Source organism: Gossypium arboreum, chromosome 6, assembly GCF_025698485.1.
Source record: "Gossypium arboreum isolate Shixiya-1 chromosome 6, ASM2569848v2, whole genome shotgun sequence".
Taxonomy (NCBI): Eukaryota; Viridiplantae; Streptophyta; class Magnoliopsida; order Malvales; family Malvaceae; genus Gossypium; species Gossypium arboreum.
This window is the reverse complement of record NC_069075.1, coordinates 79,501,369-79,508,048: the sequence shown is the minus strand read 5'-3', so window position 1 is coordinate 79,508,048 and position 6,680 is coordinate 79,501,369.

Below are 6,680 nucleotides of genomic sequence, written 5' to 3'. Positions count from 1 at the left end.
CGTCACACCTCTACCACCACTCGCATTTCTTGTGTTTCTCGGTGGTCTACCTCTAGCTGCAGTGTTACCCGGCCTTATGTTCTAAGCATTATCTTTTTCAACTAACTCTGGCCAATTTTTTATAAAGTGATCTCGTGAACCACAACTGTAACAAGCTTGGTTACACTTTTTCCCCAGCAATCTCCAAAACACCGTCTTCCACATTGTTAACACTCAGGCTAACATCTTTTCTATTGCCAACGCTCGATACCAATGTGGCTTGAGCTTTAGGATTAGTGTATTGCTTCTCGCGATCTCTATTCTAATATCCTGTTGAAGCTATCGATCGATTAAAGTAATCTCTTGATTTCTTCGATAAGGAATGATAAGATTTATTCATCGATCTCTTCCTCGAATCCCTCGTCTCTACATCAAATTTTCTCTTTTCTTTGCTGAGGTCCTCAGTTTTATAAGCCCTCTCAACCAGTACTACAAATTCTTTCAGCTCTAGTATCCCGACTAATAGCTTTATATCTTCGTTCAATCCATCAACAAATCTTTTGCACATGATCTCTTCAGGAGACACGTTGTAACACCCCTAACCCGTATCCGTCGCCAGATTAAGGTTAGGAGGCATTACCAAACCATACACAGCTTAAGAGAATCAATTGTTACTATTCATGTTTAAGGTAATACAAACTTAATTATACGAATCATATGTACAACTCCTTTATAACATTCAAATAATTGAATTATAACATAGCTTAATATATAACAAATTTCATGCGCATACCTTAAGACACTCAGAGACATATATTGAATACATGCTAATATATCTAATTAACTTAATAAATATCAAACATATCATTTCTTTAACTCTACATGTGCGCATGTTAAAAACCAAACATACTATTACACATCAATTATTGTCCAAACACATATATAACCTTAATATTATTACCATATGGCCGAACATAATTTAATGCAATACATATATAAATAATGCACATTTTAGCATACCACTATGAACCATTAAATGAGCACAAAAATACATCCCATAATACACCTCATTCGCATGCTAATTATCATGCATAAATAGCAATCACATAACCAAGTACACATGCTCATACCATTGGTATATACACAATAATCATATTGTTCTATCACATAAAATATGCATTGAAAACATTTCTAAAATAATTTAGTAACATGGCCGAATATACATTATGCTTATACCCCTTTACCGAATCATATAACAAACATAACAAACATATATACTTTGTATTAAGCTCACTAACTTGAACAAATTCATATTACGAATCATGCGTTCCAAAAAAACCAATATTAAGCCACAACCAAAATATATATATATCCATCAGCCATGTTTACTTCATTTGAGCTGAATCATAAAAACAAACATATACAAAACATACTAATATGACAAGCTTACCAAAATGAACGGTCATAAGCTATACATATCATTATTTAAACCATAAGCATATACCAAGCACACTACATATATATTACATAACTTCATCATCATTATCAAATATATCAAACATAATTCACATACATATATATAGTTATATATATACGCCATATCCGAAACATCAAAACCAATCATAACCAAAATCACCAACCATTTTCAATGCATTAACACATATAAACTTGACTTAAGTTTCATATACTCACATAACATATTAGCCATTTCCACATGGCTTAATATATACACAATCTTCAAACTTAACCAAATATAATCTAGCCTATACATCCCATAGGTTCGAGTTCAAACTTATAAAATACCAAAATAGTCGATAGTGTGATGGACTTTGCTGACGATTCCCAAGCTCGTAACTAGCCTCCAAAATCTATAAAACAGAGGCAAACATAAACACACATGCAGTAAGCTATCATAGCTTAGTAAGTCATAAGAAAATAAATAACTCAATGACAATATCAACTCAATTTAACCAAATCAATTTATGCTTTCATAGTCACATTTAATTTCAAGCTCATAATTTCATATATAATATATACTTCCATTTATAATTTTTACCTTGGCCGAATATACATATATCTACTATCTAAGTAATATTCAATTTCTAAACCATAGTACCATTGTCTAACCAAATATACACACTCATAAGCATAAAGTATGAATCAAACTTTAATATCTCTGTAACACCCCCTACCTGTGTCCGACGCCGAGACAGGATATGAGGCATTACCGGACTTAAACGCAAACAATCATGCAAACCGGGCCATAAAATTTCATTCATATTTTAAAACATTCAATCACGTGCACATAGTCCATTATTTGGGTTTACGAAGCCCAAAACATACTTTAGAAAGGGTTCAGGACTAAACCGAGAATGTAATATCCCGAATTAGGGCCTAATCAGAATAGTGGTTTTGTGACCACAAATTCAAGATAGAAATAATTATTTTATGATTATTTTGAGGTCTATGATATGATTGCATGATTATGTAAAAATTTCGTGAAGAAATTCTATGCATAAAGTGCTTAATTTGAAGTTAGGGACTAAATTGAATAAGTTGCAAAACTTGCATTCTAGAAGTTTCTAGTATGAAATTGCTTTGAAATAATAATTAGGAGGTCTTAAATAGCAATTTTACCAATTTCAAAGTTTATGGAAAAATATTGGACATGAATGGAATTTTTGGAAAGTCTAGTAGTAAGGGTATTTTGGTCATTTAGGGGTAAAATGAATTAAAATACAAAATTAAAAGCCAATTTTGCTCATCTTCTTCACTATGGACGTGTATACCAAGGGAGACTCCATAGCTAGGGTTTCCAAGCTTTCAATCTTGATTTTAAGTCCGTTCTAGCCTCGTTTTTAATGATTTTTATGTTTTTGGAGTCCTGGTAACTTGATTTAGCTTATGCTAGCAATAATTCAACCTAGGATTCATATTAGGAAAAATGCCCATAGGTGAAATTTGTGTATTTTGGTGTTTTATGATAAAATTTGAGGTTTTAAATTATGTTAGACAACTTGTACTACTCGATTTTAAGTGAAAACGAGCAAAAGGGCTTAATCGGTAAAAATACCTAATAGTCATAAGTACATGATAGAGTGAGAATTTGATGTTGCCATAGAAGGTAAAAATGATCAGCATGTCATAAAACATAAGAAAAGAGGATGAAGTTTAATTTCTGAACCTTGGGGCAAAAGTGCAAATATACAAAAGTTTAGGGCTAAAAATGAAAATTTTTAAAAATATGATTTTTGGACCCGTATGAATAGTGTGACAAATTATTAGGCCAAATTTGATATTATAGATGAAGGAAATTGAGATTCGGGCTTAAATCGAAAAAATACAAGGTTATGGACTAAAATGGTAAATTATTGTTTCTGGAATGAGGTAAGTTCGTATGATAATAATAATGCAATGTTATGTTTGAATTATATTTCTTACTATTATTTCATATATTTTATGATTTAATATATTGGAAAAGTTGATGGAATGGTGTTTATGATGTGGAAATATGACATGAAAGAATGTTACATGAAATGCAAGAAAATGAAGATACATGACAAGTGATATATGAAATATGTGATATATGTTATGTAAATTCTTAAAAGCTGATTTGATATTTGAGTTGTGTCTTATTATACTATGAATGGACAATTGGTACTATGGATAGTGAGATCGACACTTGAGTAAATTGTACATAAATAATCTATCGATTCTTTTTATGTTATTATATTTTGATATCATATGAAATGTGGTCGCCTATCAAATGGTTATTTGATGTAAATTATGAATTTAAATTGATTACGGACAATTTAGTAAAATTTTGAAAAGTTAGGAATTTCCCGATTGAACCTTCAGACTAAAAACGATACGAATGATCTATTGTGAGGTCGCATGTGTAGTACTAAGTGCAGGCTACTATGCGTACCCGAAAACTGTGATCACATGTGTAGTACTAAGTGCAGGCTACTATGTGTATTAGATGGTGAGGTCACGTGTGTAGTACTAAGTGCAGGCTACTACGTGTACCAGACTGTTGGTCGCATGTGTAGTACTAAGTGCAGGCTACTATGCATACCAGATAGCTTCGGCTACAAGTGTGGAAATGGGAAAATGTGCAGGCAATTGTGTATCTGTTATTATTCCGATGAGTTCAACGGGAAATTGATTAAATGAAAATACATGTGAAAGTGATTATATGATGAACAAGTGCAAGTATATGTTTATTTGAATTTATGAGCAATATGCTCAATATTTGAGCGAACCTCGGTAAAATGGAATGGATTAAGTGAAATTGTGTAAAAGTGAACTTTAGTAGTAAAACAGTATTAGACAGCAGCAATGCATGATTTTGAAAATTCATCCAAAATTGTGTAAGTTGAATTAAATTTTAAAAAAATTTATGGAAATAAAGCTTAATAAGTCTATTTTCACATGAAAGAAACAGGGGAAGCAAAAGAATTTTATATTGTGTGATATTTGAATTCTTGTGAAACAGGGTCTGAATGAATTCGAGATCCACTATTCTGAATTTAGAAATTCACCATAAATTGTAAAAAAATTAATGAGAGTCATACCTTACATTCATAGATTCCTTATTGAATCTAATTTTAGGGGAAACAAACGGCATGGTCGTTGGAATTCTGTACAAGGAGAAATTTGGTTCAGTAGTGCACGTGGGTCGAGTAGTCATACCACAAGCAGGGAGACTTTAACTAATAAACTGTACTAAATGCCTGACCAAAAATTCTAGAAAAAAATTAGTAAGTGGACATATGAGTTTAGTTTCAAGAAAATTTACGAAATTGAATTTTGAGTTTTGTAACTCGAGATATGATTTTTGTTAACACCCGGACTCCAGAAAATAGCCTGTCCTGAAAATGTGTAATTGTAAAATTATAGTGTTTTATTTTGAAAAGCATGGTAGAATTTGCTTATTATTTTTATATGAACTTACTAAGCGTAAAGCTTACCCATGCTCTCCATTTCTTTAGTATTGGCAGGTCGGCTCGGGGTTAGAGATCGTCGGAGGCAAAATCACACTATGAAACTATCATTTTGTGAAAATTAATTCAAATATTAGAAATATCAAGTGAGTGGCATGTATAGGAAGTTGGTTTGTGATATGTATTTTTATTTTGATTTTGACCATACGTATCAGTCTGCATTGAGTTATCGTATAAAATCATGAGATGTGGTCCTTATCCATTATGGTTTATAAGTTTAATTAATCCTGCCATGTCCTATGTTTTGATGTGATGATATAGTTAGCTTTGTTTGTTATGCATGTGTTTGAAAAGTTTTGAATTAAATGAAATTTTATGGCCCGATTTTTGTCTATGTGTATTGTTAAGTTTGGTAATGCCTCGTACTCTATTCTGGCCTTGGATACGGGTAAGGGGTGTTACATTTAGTGGTATCAGAGGTATGGCTTAGTCGGTTCTCGGACTAACCTAGCATGTGTAAAAGTCCAGCTATACATGCCACTGATCCGTGATAGTGTGATGTCTCCCGACGTGTATGAGCACCGTCTTGCTTAGACAGAGGTACTCTCCAACCGAGCTGAACTGACCATGTTCAATGTGATGCGAAGGTGTTTGAATAAAATTACGATTATGATGAGTCTCAATTTAGAAAAGTATGAATAAAAGTTTATGATATATATATATATATAAGTGATAACACGTGAGATGAAATGTCATGTTGTGATAAATATCCATACTTGCTTGATGTTCATATAATGTAGTGCACTTGGCTTACTTGATAAGATGAACGGGATAAATAGAAATTCCTAGAGGTATGAGTAAAAGTTCCTAATATCATGATATGAATGAAAATGTCATTGCCTTGATTGAACGTTGAATGTTGATGAATGTCAATGATATTTTTATGAGATAAATGATTATAATGAAATGAATTTATCTATGTTAAATTGTTTGGACTGAATTATGTGATTGTAATTATATGTATATGATGATGCACGAAACGAAAGCTGTGATTGTGATATAAATATCTATGTTTGTTTAACCCTTATATAATGTCATGAGTATGATTTGTTCGAGTAGATGAATGGATAAGTCAAGCTATCCAGAAAACATAGGATGCATGCATAATTATACTTGACTAAATGAGATAACTGGAAAGTGAGCATTAAATCAATATGAATGTTAGTTACTCAAAATGAATAACATGATTGAGATATGATTGCTATGAAGAAAACTGTGTTACATGTATATGTATATGAGAGTTGAATCAGAGGCCCTACGACCCCTTTCCCCTTACCAAAGTGGTGTTTTATAATGGAATTTCATGAGATTTATACTGAATAAGTTCCCGATTGAGAAACCAAAGAGTTCATGCTAGAATAATTATAAATATGATTAGAGATTGAAGAATGAATTGATAAGTAAAGTCAAAGCTAGAAAAGTATCAGATTGGCATAAGGATTATTGGAGTTATGCACTGTTCCAGTTAGAGAAGAAATTTATTTTGATAAATCGAATTACTAAGGTATAAGGTCGAGAAAAGTGCAAATAAAAATTTATTCGAACTAGTCTTCTTTAGTGAAAAGTAATATGAAATCGTGATGGCGAAATAGTTGGGGAAATGATATCCAAATGTGTAATATCCGAGTGTAGCGATTCTGAGTTGGATGATTTTAGCGATTTCTTCTAAGATGTTTTATGTGTTTATCCGTTCCC